Here is a 24,398-nt window from a genome sequence, read left to right on the forward strand (position 1 = left end):
AAAAGGCTCTGCCTATCCCAGCTGATAATAACGGGTCTTGTAGCTTCACACTCCAACTGCAAAATGTATCATACAGTAAATTGTCCCTACATGTAAGCTGCACGTTTTAGTCCTACCCTGAAATCAAATTATTTAAGCACAACCCCCTTGGGGCAGGAAACTATCTTTGAATACATTTCTTTAGAAGACCACCTCGACCTGTTTGGGGTTTTTTTAAATCTGTATTTAAAACGCATAACGCAAGCATATCACCTTCCAAACAAGAAAGTAGGACACATCCTCAGCTAGGATGAAAGAAAATGAAAAACCAGTCTGAATAAGAAAGTCTGAGATTGCTAGGATGGTAAATGCAGTGTCAAACTGGCACGTATTTCTCTAATAAGATTCATGTAAATACAATATAAACATACTTTGCTGCACAAATCACATAAATGGAGACACAGAGAACAAAAAGGAATGACAAAAAAAGATGGAAAGCGATGAATATTTCCGAACTTCTGCCTTGGCTGCTGGTGCAGAGCTTGTGTTCTGGCTTGACTTGGTAATTGTTCTTACATCACCTTGATGCTGAGCAAAAGTTTTGAAGCTTACTGAAGTTTATCAAGCTCCTTTGAGTGATCAAACAGAAAAACAGTTTTTAAAGACCCAGGTTTCTTGTTATCTTCAGTGGGATTTTTACCCACCGTAAATCTCTTTTCCACTTAGGTGCTGGAATCTGCTTTTAAGGCTCAGTGTCATGTCATCCAACTGAAAAAAATTGTACATGGGTTGGAACTTTTCAAAACCAGGTGCATGATAAAATACATGGGAAGCTGATGTTGAGAGCTCTGCCTAGAGCTCTCAATGAGATGAGAAGGAGATGGAGCCCCTTCCTGTCCTGCTCAGGCACCTGTTTGGATTTGCCCAGGTAGCTGGCACTGCCGTGGGACTGCTGGGTTGTTTGAAAGGAATCTTTTGTTTCAATATTTTGGGGCTGAATTTCACTTCATAAAATTGTGAGTTGCATAGATACAGGCAGTTGATAGAATAGAACTTGGTGAAACCCCTTTAAAAGAATGGTTAAAGAAAATATTTTGCATTACCCGAATCAAAAATGATAAGAACATTCTTCTGATGATACTGTGTGTCTGTCGAGCAGTGTTTGTATGGGCTGCTTATCAAAAAGTTACTCTTAAGATAATGTGGTTTATAATGTTACTGGTTTTCTTTTCTGTTAGCTTAAAGGGATGTTACAAACTTCAAGAATAAAAAGCATAGGTTGAAACAAGAGAGAGATTGGGTGGGTAATGAGGCTTAAACTCCTTGTCCTAAAACATTATTTCCCATAATTGGATTTGATAATATTTGTGTTCATTAGGAGCCACTGAAATTACCAGTGTTGCTAATTTTGTAGAAGGGGCAGCAAGGCCACAGTGTGTCAGATCTGATATGTCCAGATGAAAAGACGGGTTGAGCAAGTTATTGATCTGGTTTCAAGAGAACATCGCTCAATTTTAGGCACCTAAGTCTGATCCTCTGCAGAGGGCTGAGCTCTACCCTGTGACACTGTTGCAGTGTAGTTGGTTTCTGTGTCATCGTTCAGAGGCTGCTGGACTTCCCAGCCCTCCTTCCTTGCTTTCCGTGGGTTTTTATCAGAATGGGAGGGGCTCATCCAAGCATCAGTATAATTTAAATTCTCTTAAAATTCATCAGTTTTCTGGTGGAGCAAAAGTAACTTTGGGTGAAGCAGAAGTTAAAAACAAAACTATCCACAGAAATACCCAGTTTCAGAGAGAGCTGGAAGGAGATTCTTTCAGTTAGAGAAGTCAGGCTGTGCCTGCCCCAATCCAACAGCCTTACAGAGAGGAAAGCCAGCCTGCCAGACAGCAAATTCTCAAAGGAACACCAGGCTGATACTCATCTTTGCCATTTTCAGACCCTTACATCTGTTGGGCCATTCCCCTGTGTGGCAGCTGCAAACAGTAAGCCTTGATAGTGGATTAAAGAAATATTTGCATCTCTTAGGGGCAGGTCAGCTGGTCTTTCTGCTGCCAGTGGAGAAGCTCCAGCTGTTTCTCTAAAGCAAACATTTGGCTCTTAACATGAGGACTGTCAGGGCTGCATGCTCTCCACAGCAGCCAGCCCTATAGCTAAGCACCCAGCACTGGCCATCCTTCTGTGTTAGTGACTCTGCTACCATAGCCAGTCCCACACTTGGGACACTTCTGATTTTCCCATGTCCTGTTTATTCCCAGTAAACACTTCAGCTGCAGATCTGCAGAAGAGAGGTCCTGGGGCAGTCAGGAAGCAGCTCTTGCAGCTCTGTTTCACCGGCACTTGCTGAAGTGCTTGTGTCAGTTTGTTTTTTCTTTCCCTGCCTCTCCCTCCTCTCCCTCCTACTGCAGTGAGCTCCAAAATGAGCTGGGAACTGTCCCTGGGAGCATTTCAAGCCAGCAGCACATTCACGTGTCAGCAGAGAGTGTTTACAGGCCTTAAATACCTCGTGGGCCTCTGGCTGGCTGCAAAGGCCCAGGCACAGCTCTGGAGTGTGCTCCTGCCTTCAGCCAAGGTGCACATGTCAGCTTTGCCTGGCAGCTGAGGAAGATGAGGTCTAACAGCAGCTTCTCTCCTCAGTGCCTGGGGTTTAACAGGAATGGACAGGGGAACATTGACAGCTGGGTCTGGACTCTGCCCTCCCGCATCCTGCCTGTGACAGGGCCAGGAAGAGAAGGAAGGAAAAGTTGATCTGCTGTATTTTAAAGATGCATCAAGGGACTCTTCCCGCTGCTTCTTGCAAGGACTTGTCAAGACATGAGATTCCTGCCCTACTCTGACAAATGTAAAAATTGAGTAGGACTTAGGAGAAGAGTCAGGTCTGGCAAGGTCAGCTCCCTCTGCCTGCGTGTGTTGTAGCAAACCGTTCTTCACCAGTTTTCAGGCAGCTGTGTTTTCAGCAGAATCCTCACTCTACACACAGCCTTGAAGTTTTCTTCTGGCTCACAGAATTGTTCTTATTCCTCTGTTTAGTCCTGTTGAAGAGCAAACAGTAGCATTTTTGATGCTAGTTTCTCCCATGTTCATTGCTTGGGTGTCATGGAGCAGATTGTTACAACCACACGGGAAATCACCATGGGTGAATGCACACATCGTAGATGCCAAGTAAGTCATGGCTGTGGCTGGATATCCTGGGTGTTCTGTGAGTGTGTGCTAACAATTCATTGTATTAAAAAATAAGTGGCAATCCCTGTTTCATCATTCATGTGCAGAAATGAAATACAGTACAGCATATAGAGCTCGCACAACCTTGAGTGCTATCTAGGTATTTTGAGTGAGAGATTTGGCATTTAGTCATACGGATATTGGTTTTGGAACATGAAGAAATGTTGGCTTGTCCTTAGAGCTTATCTCCAGCTGGCCCCAACAACTCCCTGAGCTGCTTGAGGAATTTCTAAATCAGCATGTCCTTTAATTTCTCAACCATTTTGCTATGCGTGTTGGATTTAGCCATAAATAAATCAATACCTTAGATTTTTATACGCTCAAGTGGAGAAGGATGATGGATTCCTTGATGGCAAGAGGATTAAAAAAATTCATATTTTTGTACACATTCACTTCAATGGCCAGACTTGTTGGAGCGTTGTGCTCCCAGTCAATAGTACCCTTGTAGCTTGTTTGTTTAATTGATTGCAATGCTATGTCAACCTTCCCACGCACAAGCCTCAAATATTTGCAAACTGAAACACATATAATGTTTGGCATGATTTGATCCTCATTGCAATACAGCTGCAGCTGCTGCAGTTTACACAACAGACTGGAGGACAGGAATCCAAATACACTAAATTAATTAGGGTTATGTCCATAAACTTTATTTGGTTCTGTCAGGTTTGTGTTGAAATGTTCCCTGCTTGTGCTCGAACATGTTGATTAAGCAGTGCTCTAGTTTTTGATTTCTCATTCGTGATATTAAAGACAATCAGATGGTCATGGTATTTGTTCTTTGCCAGAAGATATTGCTTTCTACTCTCCAGTCTTTCCCTCTACTGAGTTTCATCACATGGGTTGTTACTGCTTCAAATCAATATAACAAGGCTAAGATTACTTCTGGAAAAAAAAAGCCATAGTTTTGTGTTGGCTATTTAAATGTGGCTTTCTGGCACTCAGTGGCATTCCTTTCTCACCACCCACCCCACCTGGTCTCTGGCCCTTCCCTTGAGCATGGAGCACGAAGGAGCTGTCAGAAAACCCTCCGGTGCTCTCTGCAGGCACATACAGTGGGCAATAAACATTCCTCCATGACACTGGAAGTGCCAGCTTATTAATTGTTATTACTTCGATTAACCATGTTTCCCCCTCATTTAAGCAAAATAAGGGACCAATTAATAACCATCCATGGTGAAGTCTGCTGAAAAGAAACTGCTTCCAGTGCTTACTTGTTTTCCTTTGTATTTACTCAGGGGTGTCCATGCAGATGTTTATCCAATAGGTTGCAGTCCAATTAAACAGTTCATCAGCTGAGAGAATCAGCACTTGAATAATCCTGCTGTCCTTAGTGGGACTAATGTGAGGCTTAAAGTTAATTCAGAGGCACTATTTGTCACTGCTTTTAAATATCATTTCACCACTAGCTCTTAATTTACTGTCTGTCTGAAAGCAACAGTGCTGATTGGACTCAGAGCTGACCCAAAGCTGCTGTTAACCTGGCAGGCATCAGCATCATCAGCTCCTGAAACTCTTCCCAGTTGGTACAAATCAACCACAAATAAGAATTTGGCCTTAAGAGTTATATTATTAATCAAAAGCTTTGCATATTGCACAGTTTGTTCTGTAAGGTTTTAGGCACATCATTGGCAGTGAGTAACAGTTGCTGGATTTATGGCAGTGGGCTTTGGGTTGTGCACTTTTGATATGAGCAGCAGCTTTTTCTGTTGTGATAATCTGAATTTTACCTTTCCTATTCATTGCCAGCAACTACTGCTTTCTATTTTAAAAGCAAGTTTTGATTTTTTTTTTGCTGGTTTCACCATCTGAGACATTTTTGCTCCTTAAATTTGTAAGATCCACCCATTTAGTACTCAAAACCAAAACTGGTCTCCTGACTTTGTGGGCAGCCCAAATGTGTTAAGTTTCTTATGATTCCAAATTATGATTATATAGTTAGAAACATTTAGTATAAATCTACACAATTAAATGAAACATCACTGATTTACATGAGCTAAATACCCAATTATTTGTCCCTTTACAAAGGGAGAAAAACCTACTGGACAAATGTACCAAAGTAGCAGACATGGAGGGAGTTAGTAATTTGTTGTTGGAATTTTCCAGAGTTTGGTTAGAACCAAGATGACAGCAACACGACTAGTCTGTCCATCTGAATTTTCTTTAAGTGTTTAAATACCTCACAAGATAACCACATCTCTTAGTCTTCTTTCTTTATTCTTGTTGTTGTTGTTGTAGCTAAGAAGCCTTCCCAAACCTTCCCAAAGTCTGAACCAATTTATCAGCTTCAAAAGAAAGGATAATAAACCTGTCATTTGTGGCCTAAGCATAGAGGTTGCTGCTGCTACTCTGATTTTTAAACTCATTAAAAGAAGACCTGTCTTATAGTGGATCATGTCTTAAGACTGTTATTCTTGGGAGGAGGAATTGCTGTGACCCAGAGCTGGAACTGACAGGACTATTGAGTGCTGACCTAAAGGAGACTATTGCTAAAATGTTACCTGTGGAGGTTCTCTTTGTGCAGTCCATTTTATCTTACTTGGAAGGGGTAAGAGAGAAAAACTAGGAAGGGCTCTGTATTTTGTTCATGTGATTGTTTTGACTACCTCAAAACTTCTGAGCTGGCTCTGGAAAGGATTTACTGAAAGCAGCCCAAGTCTTTTGTGATTCTCCAGAGAGATGCTTTTGAGTTAATTCCAATTACTCCAGCTAACCTGGAGCTATTTCTTCTTTCTGACCAAGAATGAATCCCACGAGTAGTGACACTTTGTGGTCTTGGATAGTGTGTATCAACGTGGGATCTTGTGGTAACTTGCTTAGATCCTGTCCCTGTTATTACAAGGCCTTTGAATCTGCTGAGCCCAGGCTGGTGCTGCTGCTGGTTCTTAAGTTCATACAAACCTCAGCTCTCGTGGTGTGATTTCCATCTAAAATACCAGCCCCTTGGCTGGTGTAAAGCTTTGTAGCTTTGTTGGCTTCTGTGGATTTATGCCATCATGTCTCTGAGGGTGTCAGGGTGTGCAAAGTTGGATGTTATTAGTTTGTGTTATTACAATGTGAGATTGATATAACAGCAGGAATTGTGTCTAAACTGCAGCTAAAACTGTGGCATCATTTCCTGAGCCTGCCAGGGTCAGGGAGGGGTAGTGGGATAACAGCAGAGTCACTTCAGGCATGGAGGGAGTTATGCCCAGAGTATCAAAGCCCCAAACGCAGTGTTATCCCACAATTCTGGGTCACAGAATGGAACCAGCAATCCAAAGGGAAGGCTGATATGGTCTCTGCTCTGTGATAATGATACTAACAATGAGGCAGAAACAAATCCACACAAGCCCCTTAAGAACTGTTTCCCAAATTTGGGCAGCAGATCCATCATCAGATTCTGTGCCATTTTCCATGATGTAACTGTACAGAACAGGCCAGATCTGCTTGGCTGGGATAAAGCAGGAAATTGGTCAGAAATGTAACTTCTTCATTATTTCCTAAATTTGTGTTTTCACACTGTGTGCAGGAACGTGCTTTCCAGGCTCTCAACTTGCACTCTCTGATATATTTGCATGTTTTGTGAGTAGCCCCCCACACCCCTCCTGTTTCTCCCCTAGCTTTTCAGCTGTGTGCCCTGCTTCCACATATTAATGAGTTCTCCATGTTCCTACACACTCTCTTGCTGAGAGACTCGCATCTTCCTTCATCAAGGAGGACTGGCTCTGCCCCATATCTCCTCAAACAGATTTCACCCTGCTCATTTAGGATCACCATTCCCCTCCAGGACTAGCAGAGGGCTGGATTAATTAATTACAGTATTCAGCCTACCCAAGATGACATGGCTAAATTTAATTAGTTTATTCCTTTATTTCAAAATCTCTTCACCCACCCCAGTGAGAATTTTTCCTTTGCAGTGGATTTCTAGGAGAGCTGGGGAGGCAGCTCACTCAGCTTAAACACAAGAAAACAGGAAAAAGTGGCACGAATTTAGGGCATGGAGTGTTTTCAGAATAAAGTACATCCCAAATCAGGATAATTTTATAATCACAGGTATCACTTGCCTGTCTCAATGACCCTTATTACATCAACACTTTGGGTGCTGTAACTGCCTTATTGCCACATCAGTCTTTGAATTAGAGAATTATTTCATCCTAGTTTAATTGATGAGGCAAGTATTGATTAAGGGGCTTTGAAAAAATTGTAGCACAATGATTGTGTGGGAGACAAAATGTTTTTTTAAGACAAGTGCTTTGAGGAAAATGTGCAATGTGTGTTTGTGATGTGCAACACAGGCTTCAAATACATCTATTTCAAACAAGAATTCATTATCGTGTCTAATTTGCATCCACAAAAACAGTTCATCTCAGCATCGTAATAAAAATGCGTTTTCACTGCTCAGTGTTTTGTTAAGTGCAGTTTTCGGGTACTTGATTTTGTAAAGCCTAAAACCAAGATGCTGACTGGGTTCTATGTTCTTCCCTCAGAATGAAAGTGTTACCTGTGCTGTATCTTGGTTACCTCCTTCATGATTAGACTGCAGGCAAATCCAAGCAAAAAGCTTCCAACTCATAGAAACCCCCCAAGGCACAGCAGTCAGTTACAGACATCAGAGGATGGAGCTGTCTGCCATAACTACAGCCTCAAGTTCTTTTATGGTTATGTGTTGGTGAACAGGGAAGGCAGTAAAGCCAATTCCAAAGGGAATGTTAGTTGGAAGGATCTGGTTTGTGCCTCAAGCCCCACGTGGGGTCATTCCACAGGAGGCAGTGCAGGGTGACAGCAGCTTCTTGTCACTCTGGTCCAGAGGAGACCTTTCAGAATAATTCCTGCAAACCTTTCAGACCTTCCTTTTACCTAGTGAGGACCAGAGAGACAGGGGAAGAGCTGCTTTTCAGTTCTCCTTTAAGGACTTGAAAGCGTTGTGGGAAGAGGTGAAGAATGATTCAGGGCAGTAAGAGGAGAGTGAATGGGCTGTGTTGATGAGCCCTGTGCAAGGCATCCCTCTGAGTGGTAGCTCTGCACTGGAGGTCACAGCTGAAAGCAGTAAGAGCACCACGTGTCCTGCTGCACCTCAGGTTCTGTATCTTCTACAAAGAAATTCCTCTTTGAAATGGAAAACGCTAGAAATAACAGCAACATGGTGTTATTCAGAAGGGGGGGGGGGGTACAATCACCCCAACCCTAAAAACCACCACGTCCATGATGGGATGGAGCTGTATCATGTGTATGTAATTTCTTGAAGTCAGGGCCAGACTCCCAAGGCTTCTCTGTTCTAATTAGATTAACTGTTACTGTCAGGGCTATCTAATTGCTGGTACTGAAGAAAGCAAATTGCAGACAGTACATATCAGTGTAAAATCAAACACAAAACAGGTGTTTGCTAATTAAAACTGAGATTTAATGAATGACCTGTGTGGTTTTGGTGAATAAATACCACTCCCAGCATCTGCTATGTAATTAGGTTCCAACTTGTTCTCCTTTTTTTTTTCCTCCTCAAGTCCCAGTAAATAACTATAGAATGCCAGGTTTAACTAAAACCTGGTAATCTTTGCTCTTTAATGGGGAAAAAAGCAGATGTTTCCTTCCCAGGTAACTCCAAGCTATAGCAATCAAAGGAGAAAATAAACCCCAAATCCCTCATTATATTTTAGGATTTTTTTTTGTCTAAGGCTTGTGCAATAAGGACAACAACATCTTGGAAGGGAGAAGTTTGCATAAAACCCTACTGATGCTGCAGGTTGATTACAACACTTGTAGGAGGGCTCTTGCCTGCACTGCTTCAGCATTTGAGATTTTATTTTTAGCTAATTGGGCTTCCTGCTAGGACAACCTTTGTGGTGCTTTTTTCTTCTGGACTTATTTTAAATTAAATACAGATCCATGAGTAACTGTGGGGAGAAGGAGGTGGAAAAAAAGAGGTTTTTGAATACCCATGCACAAGACACTCTCCCTGTAGCAACATTCACTCAAGGATCTCAAAGCCCTTTTTTGAGGGGTGAACAAGCACAGTTTTGCAGAGCTTGTCAGTAACTAAATGCTAGTTTAAGGTTGTGGGTGCCTTTCAATAGAGCTTTCTGAGGTCCAGATGGATGGTGGGTCAGTGTCATTATCTGATTATTGATATTGATGATTGAGGCACAGAAAGAAGAAGAGAACGGGCAGTTCTCCTGTGGTCCATGGGATGTCCAGTGGTGCTTTACCTGAGCCAAGCTACATGTTCAAGAGCTTTGGGATTCAGTTTTATCTCTTCCTGCAGTGGAAGGGCAGTTATTCTTCCTACCCGGTCTGGATACCTGTGGATGTGTGGGTGCACTACTGCAGGCCTGCAGTCCTTTCCACCTCTGTTCTGTCTTACGTTATTAGTAATTTTTTTACATTAAAGAGCAGAGTTGCATTTGGGTGACTGAAACTTTTATTTGGGAAAACCTGCTAATATGGCTTAATAGATGTAAATTGCACTATGGAGTCTCACTGCGTATGCACCTTTCATATTATGTTTAGGAAATTATCAGGCATTAGTGAGATATTCTTGATGCACTGAATCATTCACTGTGCTTCCAAGAGCTGGAGAATTTAGTTTATAATTTTAAATTTTAGAAGCACTGCCAAGAGTGCTAATGTCTAGGAAGTAATTCAGAAAATTCCACCCACTCATTTTATTGGGTCTGCACTTAGGGAGTATGTCCTTCAAAGGTGAATTTTACCCTGTGCAGGCAGCCAGGGTACTGCTCCTTTCCACCTCATCTCATGACTGCAATACTTTGTGAAAGCAATAGAAACATGGATGGATTTTACTCTAAACGTACCAAGCCATTGGAGAAATCTAGCTGCAGGGAACAATCACACCAGCTCTGAAGGGCTGCAAAAGGAATGAGCTATGTGCATCAATCCCACATCTATTAAACAGAGATAATAATACATCTTTCTCTCCCTGTTTGTTTTGTAAACCACTTTGGTTGAACTACAGATGCACACAACATTATTAGTGTTATTCTAGACTTGAGTATTTGCTCTTAGTCAAATTTTGTATGTGGTGCCTGCCTCGTGTCTGCCTTTAGTACCATTGCAATGCAAGCAGTGCTAATTAATGGTGACTGTAAGATGCAGAAGAAATTTCTCCCCTTTGAGTAAAGATGACAATCTTTCACTACAATCACTTGGAAATTGCACATGGAGTGGATCTAAGGGAAAGGAAGTGTGGGTGGAGGAAAAACTGAGGCTCAGCTCATCTTCTCCAGTGAGAGTTCACATTAGCAAATTTCACTTCTCCAATAGTGAGACTTGTCACTTGCTGTTTGAAGGCTACATGGAAAATAACTCCCTCCCCCCAAAAGAGGGCATGAGAACATTACTGAATTTGCACTGAGATTAGGGTCTGTTTATTCTCTGTGCTGTAGAGCTGAGGGATTACACAATGCTTTCACTCCACAGAAATATTGAAGCCTTGGTCACTGTTTCTTTCTCATGAATATCTGATCATGGAAAAATAAAAGGGAAAAGAAATATGTCCGTGATTAAAGTCTCTGAATAAAATAAAGCTGTATTTCCACTCCCCCTTTTCCTTTCCCTGCAGGGAGGTCTTGTGATTGTCTGAAGGCACAGAAGAAAGAAAAGTAATCTAAGTGTCAGGATTTAACATTTAGTTCCTCATTCTGGTTTATGTAACAAAGCATTTCCAGCACAGATCAATCAGCAATTTGTTGGCTAGGTTCCAGAACCTGTGCACAATCCATGCTTAAATGTCTGGTGTTAACCTGCTTTTTGTGCATAGATCTGCAAAACCAAGAGCAAGTGTGAAACATTTAATCATAATAAAACCCAGGATGTGGAAGGGTTATTGTGCACTATGTGGGATCAATCTTGCTTGATAAAAAGTGTGTACATCTAGAATTAGTGCTGTACTTTACCCAAAGAAGTGTCCAGAGATCTATTTAAAGGAATCAGATTTATATTATTTCATGCAAAATACACTAAAAAAAAAAAGGGTTGGGCTTGTTCTTCAAGCCTATGATTTAATTTTCCAGGCTCCTGTGGGTCCCTGCAGCTCCCCAGTTTGTTCTGTGTTCTGTCTATGTGGATTCTGATTTATTCAGTTGCAGTGAATCTACTTGGTTTATTTTGGCTGTAAATTCTTCAAGGAGGAGATTGTCTCTCTTACTAGGTGTAGGTGCAGCACCTGGCATAATTGAGGAGTCCCTTTTGGATGAGATGCAACTCTAATTCAATAGTTATTTAGAAAAATGTCAGTTATGAAGAAAAAAAGAAGTGTTTAAAGTACCACCCTGTAGCATATACAAAGACATAAGCAGATGTGATCTTTACTGCAATAAAAAGCAGATTAGAAATCGAGATCTGCGAAGTATTGCAATTACTTAAACTGTCAGAAATATTGGCAGGGCTGGTAAGGTATTTTCTTCTGTAAAACTGGGAAACCTTTATAAAAATCCATAGCTTTTCTTCGACTAATCTGAAATCTTTAGAGAAAAAGTGGTTGCTGAGGTTGTTTTCTTGGCACTCTGCTGGTACAACGGGCAGGCAGACTGCAGCCCAGTGCCTTCTGGAAGGGAGGGCCTGGAAGCAGGCATGGGCTTGTGGGTGTACTTGTTAAATTCATGGGGTTTTATGGTAGCCTGTGATTAACATCTGATGAGCTGTTCTGTGTAATGCAGGGTAGGGAATGTCACCTACTTCTTTCTGGGTTCAACTTGTTAAGAAGGTATGTCAGTTGGGAGATCCCTAGTAGTCACAGAGACACTTTGAGTATGAAGGTGTCCTTGGAGTTAAAGTGGCACCTTATTTCCCATCTGGATCTTGTCCAGCTGTACCAGCCAAGAGCAGACGTGCCTTTGAGAGCAAAGAGGCTTCCTAGTATTAGTCTGCATATGTGCTCCTACCTCATTATGCATAAACTCTAGATGAGTATATCTTTTATTAGTAAGGAAAATAAGCATTCCAGATTTTCCAAATCTGAAGATGTTTTCAGCTGCTATTAAAGGTCTCTACAGTTTTTGGAACTGTTTGGAATCCAGTCTCTAAGGAACTAGAAGCCTGAACCCATCAGCAGGTACAGGAATCCAGCATCCAATAACATCTTATTATGTACTTTTCCTTTAATTTCTGAGGTATCTTCAGACTACATCCAGGTACTGATGAAGGGAAGAATTATTGTGATGTGGAAGAGACTGCATCTGAAAGGTGCACATCAGCCTGTCAGTCCTTTTTCTAGTACAACCCGTGATCAAAAAAGATGAATGTTTGATAACAATGAGGTTGGTGATAGCCTGTATCCTGAAGGATTTTGTGGCATTACTTGCTGCAGAAATCTCTGCATAGAGGGCTGCTTGTTGTTCCAAAAGCCATGAATCAAGGAGATGGAATGTCTTTCATGTGCATTCTGATATTTATCATGTTTGTAGGTGAATCCCTCAGAAGCTCTCAGGAAGAATGACACAAATCAAGTGGAAAAACCTTCAACAATAGATCTCGAGAGTTTAGTCTCCCATATTTGCCACACAAAAGAGGATGTTGTAAAATGGCATAAACCAACCTAAAAATGTGATTAATATGCTGAGCGACACGGCTGAACAAAATTGCATCCCAATCCAGGCTGAGAGGCTGCAGGGTTATAAACAAGAATTTCTGTGGCTTCGTCTCCCCAGCTGTTAAAGGAAACACTTGACATTTAGCAGCACACACTCCACTCCAGACAGAAAATGGAATTATTGCTTCTTCCCAGCAACTGCCCACGAGGCACCTTTCAATCAGTGCTCCCTTGCCAGATGTGCTCTCCAGGCCAAAGTCAAATCCACCTCTGGGGGAAGTTCTCTGAGCAATTTTAAATGATTGTAAATGCATATCGAAAAAAAACCCTTTTAATTGTTATCTTTTTGCGTGCAGTTTTTCAGGATGGAGAATGTTTTTGTGGGAAAGACTCCGTTGCCTTGAAGCCATCTGTGCAATGTCACCATGGCAATCTAGCAAAAAGCCAGGAGCTGGGCCCAGTGTCCAGATTAGCTGGGCCAGTTCCCTGGCTGGTTGCAGGAAGGCACAGGTCTGCTGTAGAAAATGGACATGAACCAGTGAACCCCAGTGCCTGACACTTTATGAAGTAACAAGCTATTATTTACTACTCCTTGGCAACATTTTCCCCTTCTTTTTTCATTTTTTTGTTATGCAAAATCTTAGTTGGTGGGAGTTGTGCATCTGATGAGTGAGACACTCGGCATATAGAACGTGAGCTCTCACAATTGTCTTATTTCATCATATCTTATCTGGTAGTTATTTGGTTTGTATTTAGAAAACAGAAATCTTTGGGGGGAAAAAAAAAACACATGAAAATGAGGTTCTAGGGGCTTTTTAAGCAATTGACCCTTTTTTCAAAATGCTAAGACTCAGATTCAGGGAATATTGCTAGGCAACTGAACAGACGTTTCCTTTCCAGCCCGAAGTGGAAACCAGGATTGATACGCGATCAGTCAAGATACACATTTATTCACTTTCCCTCACAACAGTAATAGGATTTTCTTGGCCCAGTTTAATTCAGTAGATGAGGCTGACACTGAATTAAAGCTGCTTCTCCAGGCTTATAATAAGAGGGTGGGATCCCAGGGGAGAGGAAGAGGGTGAGGGAAATGCACACCCCATCGTGCATCAATTCGCAAAACCAGAGGATTATAAATCCCAGCAGAGGAAAAAATACCATTTAATAAGACCTGAAAAATCCAGTTCAAGTTCTTCAACCTTGTTTGCTCCTCCTCAATATCCAAAGTTTTAATGCAAGAACTTGGAGCCCTGGACCATACTGTGGTGCTGACTTTGGCCACTGCTTCCTCTGGATTGCTCAGGGGGTGGCAGGAGCACCTCAGCACGTGGGCCTGCCACAATCCTGCACTCCTCAGACAAGTGATCTTCCTTGTACTTTTTTGCTTGCAGTTAAGTTGGAGGCCAACAGCTTTTCCTAACTTATAATATTCACCCCTCCTTTTTGCACTCTGCTTCTCAGAAGTTGCCAAATGGCCACTGCTTTTAAAAGCAGCAACAAAACAAACAAAAAAAATCCAACCCAGTCTTAGTGATTCTTCTTCTGTCTCTGGGCTCCTTCTGATGAGATTTCCTCAAGGGCCTCTGAAGAACAGCTCCAAAGAGAAGACATGGCTCTTTGAATGTAACCATTGTTCTGTAGCCCTTCCCTGGCACAAACAGCTCAGCTAACAAACAGATTAAATTTTTAAGGGGGAAAGGTCTATTAATCTATTATTAATTAATATTCCATATGCCGCCTTGGAGGCGAAGTGGGTCTTTTGAAGCCATCTGGCTTCTTGTTGCACTGGAGGAAAGCTATTGTCTGTTGAATGCTCTTGCATATGATCTGGAGAACGGAGATGTGATGTGTGTATGATCCAGATGTCTCGTTATCTCAGTTCCCACAGACAAGGCAGCAGAGGCAGCTGGATTGTAGCATCAGTCTCACTGGACAATCACGTGGCAGATGCATAAGATCTCATTTGCCCACACTGTTTACAGATACTAAAATGCAAGAGCTGTCTGCTGTCCTATTTCTTGGAAAGATGTGGTATTGTATGAGGTCTCTGTCCCTCTTGTCCTCACGTTTGTTCCATCTCCCCTTTTTGGGACAAGGTCACTGCTAGTTAGGAAGTAAGGCCCAACAACCTTGGCAGCATTGCTGCTGTATGGGGGATTTTAAGAAAGAAGGTGATTAAATAAGGTGTAACACTGGGATGTCACAGTAAGTGTGGATGTATTATTCATGAAATAAATAAAATAAGAATTTACTGCAGCAGCACAGAATAACTTGGGATGTAGGAGCCTATGGCATGAGTGCTGAACATCCCAAATCAAATTCTGTGAGCAGCCCTGGCAGGAACTGCTGCCTTAACCTCGGCCCTCTCTGCTTTATACTCTCCAGCTGTCATGTTCTTCAAGGAGTTGGGGTTTCCTTTTAGTAAGTCAAATCATTGCCTTTGATATGATGAATTATTAGGATTATTATACTGTGCACTGAACAGACAAATGGTGAAAACCAGCACATGCTCTGGAGAGCTTTCTGTTCAAATACAGCCCAGGGACAGATCAGGAGAGGCAGGCACAGGGAGTGACGTGCCTGAAGTCACCCAGCATGTCAGTGAGTGAAGGTTTGTTGTTTCACAGTCTTGACCCCCAGACACATTCTGCTTCACATTGATACATTTCCATAACTTCAACCTTTCCAGAAATAAATAATAATTTAAAAAGGGATAAGTGTAGGATGTTGAAGACCACTCTCATGGAAAAGAGATGTAGCTGGTAATATAATCCAGTTGTTATTTCTGAGATTTCTCAGAAAGTATGGAGTTACTCAGTTATTTTTTGTTTAACTATTTCTCTTAGCTTTGATTTTTTCACCAAGAAGCATTGGCTAGTCCACAATTTGAGATTCAGAGACTAGATGCAAGTCCTTCACCATCGTTGAGCAAGGTACTGGCACCACACACTGCAGATGATGTGGAGAGGCCTGGCAGAAACATCAGCATATTCAGATTACTTTGGGAAACGGGTGCTATGTCAGGGAGTCTGGAACTTCTGCATGGATCTTGTTCTTCTGTTGCTTCTGCCTTCTTTACCTTCTCCTTATATGGCTCCACCTCTAGACTTGCTGTTGAGTTCTCCACCACGGTGGTTTTACCCAAGCCCCTCTCTTCCCCTAAATCAACAGGTCAGGCTGCAACAGAGTTAGAAACTCAGCACCAGTGAAAGCCCTATTGCCCGGAGTGGGGTTTATATAAACTGCACAAAAAAAACCCCCTAATATTTAAAGTGTTATGACAAAGCAGGAAAAAAGTCCACTTTCAGGCTGTACCACAACCTTATGAATATGCAAATTAGGATCCAAAGACAATCTTCTCCTGTTTTACAGTAAATATTGAGGCATAACTGTGGAGCATTAAGTGGCAGATTTAGGTCCATATTAATTCTTTTTTATTTATTTATTTTTAATACAACACTTAGAGGCCAATTTTACTGTAATACACCAAATCTATTGAGCATTCCAGTCAGCTGATAGCATTTTTAAATCATGCTTATTTTGGCATTTTCTATTGAAAGCAATAGAAGAGGAACCAGTGGTGATAAATTTGTTTGTGGAAAGCAGCCTGGCTTGTCACAGTTGTGCACTGTTGTAACTAGGGCAAAATTGCACTATAAATTTATGGATTGATTGTTCTTTTTTTTTTTTCCTTTGGTACTGATGAGCTTTTTATAATTGATGTGCAAGGGTGTCCTGTGTTCTTCCAAGAGAGAATTGCTGTAAACTCTGTGGTTACTGTACATCACTAAAGAGGCAGGGTGGGTCCTGGTAGGAGAAAAGGTGCTTTTACTGGATTAACCTTGGCTCACATTCCTCAGCCTCACAAAAATTGGGGCTGGAATTTGAAGGCTTGGCTGTGTGAGGTGCAGTGCTGGCTCTATTGTCTGTCCCCTGCCAAACAGGGGGATCTCATGCCCTGAACTTGTGGCTCACAAGTTCTCTACACCCAAGGAATTAAAAAGCATGCAGTTGGGGTTGTTTTGCACTTTAAGCAGATAAAATAATTATGAATTTTGTTCTGAGTCATCATCTACATACTTTATCTGCTGAGGGCTGTTTGATGCTTGGACTTTATCCAGCACTAATGACACATCTATGACTGCAGGATTTGAGCAGTTCTTGCATAATGATGGGTTTTCTTACATAATTCCCATGGGGGCCAAGCTAAGGAATTCAGCTTCTTTTCAGTCACTGTGGCTTATAGAGGAGGTCAGACTTTCAAAGTGCTTTATGTGTTTAATAGGCAGGTTGATAAATGGAATTCTCAAACTCATCATGATAATACAGACCTTAACATCCTTGGGTAGCTTTGAAAAAAGTATCTCAGACACTGTCTTGAAGTATTTGAGGTTGTGGCCAGGTGAGAAGCTGATGTTAGAGCTAGCATTAGAACCTCAGTCCTACTGCCAATTCCAAAGGAAGGCCTCATTGCCCTGTTGTCAGCGTCAGTGTATCCCATGCAGAAATATAATTTGAACCAGGAATGAGTGCTTTGGGATGATATGTTTATCAGTAGGACAAATGTCATGGATGGGTTGGGTTTCTTCTCACTCTGTGGCACCCTGGTCTGGCAGCACAGTGACACTGCTGTTCTGCTCGAGAGAAGCTGCACCCCAGAGTTCAGCCCACAGAAAGCACACGTTACCAGCTAATTTGATTTGCCCTGCTACTTTTAAGATCAAAAGCATTATCTTTCTTTCTATAAATTTTCAGCATGTGTAACTCTGAATTAATTTGGTTTCTGCTTTCATTGCACTGAAAGTAGCATTTGTAACGCACGGCCAGTGTGTGTAATTCATCTGTGGGAGCACAGAGGGTCATGGATCAGTGCTGCTGCACCTAGAGCTTCTCCTTCTGAGTAAGAGTGGGAAAGCCAAAATTCATGCCTGCTTTAAATTGTAACCTCTGAGGATTTGTTGCATATGAGGCAATAAAGGACTGCTGCAATTGACTAAATGCCACAGCACAGCAGTTTGTTTTAATTACGCTACAAAGGAATGAATATTATTGTTATAGTACAACTTCACAAGAAAAGAAGAAAAGCAAATTGTGTCCCTCCCTCTCCTTGAGAGAGCTGAACAGCAGTGTGCTGCCTATCATTGAGGTTGTCAGGGCAGCAGAATCCAGTAAGAAAACATGATGAGGAATGAATTTAGAGAGGCTATTAAAAATATTTAAATCACAGTATTTCTCATCTTGAGCTATGCCTGGGTTGGTTCATTTACCAGTGTCTGCAAGAGTGAATATTGGAAAACCTGATAGTTTTAGGTCAGTTGGTTGGGTTTGGCTGAAATATCTGGTTGATGAATGCTGGTGGTCTCTGCTGGGGGGGGCAGGTCCTTCTCTTCTGCTTTGAGTCCATCTGAAATCTGTGCTGTAGCATTCAGGGCTTATCTTGGTTTGCTAACCACAAGCAGCTAAAAATCCTGCAATAGGTGTATAAAATGCCATGTGAATGTTTAAGTGTTGTAAAGATCTTACTAATAACTTTTTTTGTGTGGTCTTCCTCTTCTGAGCTTGGAGTGTTACACTTGGGCCAGGTTTTCTGGGGACATAAGATGCTGTTTCCTTTCAGAATGAAAATAGAACATTTCACACTGTTTCCTCAAAACAGAAACAGATTTTCATTAAAAACACAGAGGGGGAGAAAAGCCTTTGCAGGAAATACCTGGAGGTTCAAAATATAATCCCTAGCACAGGCAATCTTAGACGAGGATGCAGTTTTGGGGTTCCTGGTCTGAAGACTTTGCCATTTCTTCACTGGGACTTTGTGGCTGTTCATGGCAACTCAATATTTTTCTCAGGATCATAGTTCTTAGTTTGTCTCTGCGTGTCCTTGATCTCATTTGATTTCCTCTGGCTTATCAGGTGCACAGGTATTGCTCAGGTCACCTAAGCCTCACACATTCTGAGCTGTTTACTGCATCCTTTGGAATATTTTCCTATATAAATTATCTTGCCAGGACATAAAATATGTTACAGCAAATCCCTCTGTGGGCTTACACAGAAATCCTCTGGTCAAAAGGGAAATAAAAGTAGTGCTTGGAGCTTCCCCAGCTGTGTTCTTGCAGGCTTTCCTGCCCATGTCTGAAACATGCGAGGCACAACCAGTAAATCGTGAGATTTCCAGCACAAGGAACAAAAAATCTTATTAGAATGAATGAGCAAACTGCAGGATTTTGTGTCTTGCTTCAGTTGAGGTGTATTTTATTTGGAAATGACACAGTGTGGTTGGAAGAATATTGTCAAACATTGTATTTGTGTCTCATCCATGCCTTCAGTACACACACAAATAGAGGGGTGGAAAAACAAATACGGCATCTCACAGGAGAGGCAGACGGGTGATTTCCCCTGAATATTTTCATTAGGATTAATAGAGCAACCTGCAGGTTCCAGAGAAATAACAATTCCAACCAACAGGCTTAAGTAACAAAGCCCAATGCACACCTTTCTCCAAAGAGCCAGATGAAATCTCACCTGATAATAACATCTCTTGTATTTCAGATTCAGTCTGTAAAAAGTAGGTGGGATAGAAATTGATGAGATTCTAAAGTTTTAATAAATTCAGGGATTAGCTAGTTGTATTCTTGAAGCCAGGAGTGCACAAAAGGGCTGATGTTGGTTGGGTAGGAAAAATGAAAGCCTTTCAGTGCATCTTTAACTTCTGTTTTCTGGCAAATGTTAGTCCAGACAGACACGTGCCCTGTATACATAATTCAGACTTTCAAGGATTCTTTTGAGTTGATTTCTAAAGCATTTATGGTACCTCTTTTGTGCTAAATACATGGTAAAATTATGATCCAGAGAACTGATTGTCAAGATTTGTATGGTGTGCAACAGCAAAACACACAATACTTAGGATACCCAAAACCTTGTTTGTTCTCGGGTGCAGGTGTTGAAAGAGAACAGACTGATTAATAGCTGAGGGAATATAATAGGAAAAATACTTTCTGCTTTCTATTGTATTCATCACTATGGTGTCCAGGCACACTTTAATGATGATTGGGCAGTAAATAATCTGCCTTTAGTAGCTGAAGTAGTTGTATTTACCTTGAACTGATCCAAGTCAGAAGGAAAGGGAGAGCAGTGGGATAGCATACAGAGATTCAAAGAACCATGGTCTACTACCCCAAGTTCTTGATTAGCTTTGAGGAAGGACTTTGTACCAGAATACTGCTGGAAGAGTAAAACCAGTCCAGCTATGATTGAGATTAATGGACCAGATGAATTATCAGAGATCACCTGCAGTCCTAGTGATGTCCTGAAAGTGGGGTCTGTTACCCAGTGTGCAAGAAGCCAAATCTTTGATATTGCAAATTCATTAACAGAGAAAATCAAAGAAAACAGAAGATTTTTTTTTTTTTTTTCCAAGGGATGTGAAAAGAGAGAGAGGAGGTGAGCAGAGCTAGCAAAGCAGGAGTCATGTCAGTACTGTTATGATTGAACACTAGAAATGAGACTGGACTCCCATGAATGTGTATGATTTGTTGGGCCAGTAGAAAACACCCATCACTCACATCCTTCATTATCCTCTCTTTTCCATTGTCATGCCATAACATGGCTGCATTTTCTTAGGAATACTCTCTTCTCTCCCGTAACACTGCTGTGTGAGGAGAGCTCTCTAACAGTCTGCAGAGCCAATATACTTGCAGCTCACATCGTCACCTTTGCATCCCACACAAGAATTCCCTCTCCTGGAACACCTTCAGAACAGTTTCATTGCAATTTAGATTACCCGTGTGTTAAGACTATTGCTTATAAACACAGCCACCTGGTTCTGATCTTTTGTTACCCTCAGTTATGTGCTGCATCCAACTAGGGTCTTTTATCCTATATTTAGCCTGCCAGCTCTTCAGCTCAAGGATGATTTTTTCACCTGATGTTTATACAGTGCCTGCCATGGGACTGATGCGAGGCCTCAGTTCTTGGGTGAAAATCTGTGTGGAGTGAAGAGGTGGCAGCGTGGTGTGCAAACCTGAGGTCAGGAGAGACTGAGTAGCACAGACAATCTGAGAGGAGAGGTGGTAACTTTTATTATTGTTCATAGTATTATCCTTTTTTTTCTGCTTCTTCTTTAAGAAGTGATGATTAGGAGAATGATCCAAAACCCAGGATATGGACCTAAGCTTCCCTAGGCAAAGTGAAACAGTTTACTCAGTTATTTCCCTCACTGCAGCAGATAAAACATTCCCATAATCATGTTTTACTAAAGCCATGGCTCAAGGTACACAATGTACACTAAAATAGTCATCCTCTCTGCCTTGATTTGGAGCATTGAATTTAATGTCTATCTTGTTAAGAACAAAATAATAATTAAAAGAAGGGGAAGGGGGTCTTAGTTCACAAGGCCATATCCAGGATACAGATGAGTAATTAGAGTGCCCTGAATATAGTGGTTTGCCTTTGTCACTGCAAGATGACTAACTTTCATGAGACGTGCAAACAGAGCACTACAGAGCTTTAACATTAAAACTGTCACTGCCCAAATCAAGGTGTTTCCAACAGTCACATCAAAGGAAGAAGTTCCCACAGTGAGATCAGGAGCTGCAGAGTCCACAGCCCAGCTTTGTTATTACACTGTTGTGCAAAAAACCCCAAACTTCATTAAAGTTGAATTACAAGAAGGTAACAATAGATTTCATTGTTCCTCTTCTAGTCTAAGAGAACCCCTACCCCTCCCAGCCCCCTGGCATAAAAGGATTAAGCTCAAAGAACACCAGATGTGCTTTGAAATGAGTAGGTATGCAGAGATAATGTGTGAGGAGTAGGATACAGCAGAAGTAAAGGTATGAAGAAGACTCCGTGGACAGGAGAACTCACGTGAGGTGTGTGTCTGCGTGGATACAGATACTGGAATGGCTCTGTTACTGTTGCTTCTGATAAATAATTCACTTGAGGTGGAACAGAAATAAGATCACCCCATTTCCCCACCACAGAGTTGAGTCACAAGGCAGGTAATATGTTTGCTAGAGATGTGAAGAAGTAGGAGTGTGAGTTCTGCTCTGTGCTCAGAAACAAACCTTTCCAATGTGTTTGAGTTGTCTTCTTATGAGAATCTGGCAAGTCATGGTGGAGCCTGCCTGCCTTTGAACCAGTGGGAACAAGGAAGAGGAAAGAAGCTCTCTGCATGTTGGGTCATTGCTGAGTGAAAAGAGCAGATGAAAAGCTCAGACAAGGAAGGAGAAAGAGAACACAGGTAGAAAGAAATAAGCAGAAGGAAGAGGGAGAGGAAGGTAGCCACCAAAACACGGTGATAAAGGAACTGCATGGGAAAAGCACAAAAGCAAGAAGGGGCCTCATCCTAAAGTTACAGCACTCGCACACACCTCACAAAAGAATCCAAACAAATGGCCAGGGTGTACTTCTATAAAGAATAGGTACACAGAGCTAGTTGAAGGCCCCACAAATGTATATTCAGGATTCTTTTACATTATTTTCCTATCCGTGAACCAAGGTTGATCATATTTTTCAACTTTAAACTGAGTGAACAGATGAAAAGGTTAAATATTTCCCTTTAAATCTTTATTGGAATTGACCACACTGAAATTATTGGCTATCTGTCTTTCTCCAGGCTTTGTAATCAAGTGCATAATATTAGAAACAAAGGTAATAAAACCATTATCTACAGTAAGATATTATTAATATTACCATATAGCTTTTGTAATTAATTTGCTGCCAGATGAAAGGGAAACACTAGCTCCTTTTAGCACTGGTGATTAAAGCAAAAAGTAAACCTTTGAAAAGCAGATTTGCAGGTACAACATGTTGCACTACTTCACTTGGAAATTGTTAGTGTATTTGGAGTCACATTTGAAAGTTATGGATAAAGACTTACTGACTTGCAGGGAAACATCTGACCTGGGCTAGGATATTGAAAGTCCGAAGTCTAGGGTGCACTAAACTCATATTCTAGCTTGATGATTTAAATTAACCCAGTTTGTACTGTCACTTGCAGTGTGAACACTCTCACCGGTGCCTAAGCTTAGGTCAGCTCACATCAAATTTGGCACTTATTTAACTCTGACCTGAGAAGGTGATGAAGCCAGGTGAGTTGCTGTGGTTTTATAGCATGTCAAAACGATCCTGTCACTCCTGTTTTCAAGTTACGCTTTTCTAGAAATAGTGTAAGAGACACTGTTGAAAAAAATATCAATTTCAGGTTTAAAATTTGAAGCAAGATGCATAGCTCTGCTCTGTGTTTTTTCTCTATGTAATCCATGAGCTGTGTGATAGAACAGAATAGGGGTGTAAGATCCAGTCACCTTTTCTTATAACAAGTTCTGTGTGGACCCCATATGTGAATCTGAGATGTCTGTGCATGGTATCATTAAAAAAATCAGTGTTTCCATGGACTTCAGGGGCTGTGGATCCAGCTTAGACATTACACTGGTGTTTTCTGACTCCTCACATTGTAAAGCTCAGTAGAAGAAAGGAAAGGAGACCCTTGATTTTCTGTTCATGTTGGTTCTGAGCCTGTTGCTGCATCAGAGAAGGCACTTCCCTCTGCTCCCAAAATACTAACAGCTGGATCAAGTACCATCAGTCATCTTGCAAATAGCATAAAGCTGCCCTAAAAAGTACAGAGCTGGCATAAACTCTGTGTTATGTGCTTGGTGTTTTGAAGATCAGTTACAACTGATGCCAAAATAAAAATAATACCACTGGGTTCATCTCCAGACATGGAGTGTTAATGACCATGGAGCCAGGGTTGGAATGAGCTTGTGTGACTTTGTACAAACTGTTTAACTGCTCTGTGAAATGTTTATAAAGGATTTCTTGATTCCCAGGTGCAGTTTGAGGCTTAATTAATTAATGCCTGCAAAGCACTTGAAGATTTAGATGAAAGGTATCACACAAGAGCAAATACCATAAGTGAAATATTCTGAAGGAAAAACTTTGAGGAGTGATTGAAGTTTGCCTGCAGCTGGAGTGTTCAGCTGGGTGAGGACAGAATTAATCCCTACAGATGTTCATAGTTAGGTGTGGTTTGCATGTTTACAAGCTATCTTGTCTCTCTACCCTTCTAGGAATTATTGAAAACCCTAATATTGGACTTAAAACATAATTAGACATAATGCTGGGACACACTCTGAAAGGAATTTTCCTTCCAGCACTGAATCTTGATAGTGATTCTACATTAGTCAAGTTATTTACATCTTTCACTCTCACTTCACTTAATGATAGTCAAACAAAAAAAACAACCCTGCAAACCCCTTTCCTAATATTTGATTTTCTTTGTATAATTATGCCCTAAAGGCTAGTTCTTTGTACTCAGTCTGCAGCTCTCCATGAATGCAGAAAGGACAGTAGGGGTGAAAATACCCAATATTTGATCCTGGGCTTTGATTTCCCAATAGCAGCTCACTTATGGTGGTATCTTGGTGGAGCTGGACCCTGTACTGTGATGGCTGCTCAGTTTTTTCAGGTGACATCCAGAGGCTGTAGATAGGTAAACTTTTCAATTTTGCATGTCCTCTAGCCTATCACAATTAAAACTAAAAATTGGGTAGTGATTTCCATATCCTTCCATATTATGTGGTTTCTCAGGTGCAAAAATAATTCCTGCTGAATCAACACATGTTCATCCTTGCATAATTTTCCTGATGTATGTGTTTACAAGAAAGCCAGGAGCATT

The sequence above is a fragment of the Apus apus genome, chromosome 26 (genome assembly GCF_020740795.1).
Source record: "Apus apus isolate bApuApu2 chromosome 26, bApuApu2.pri.cur, whole genome shotgun sequence".
Lineage (NCBI taxonomy): Eukaryota > Metazoa > Chordata > Aves > Apodiformes > Apodidae > Apus > Apus apus.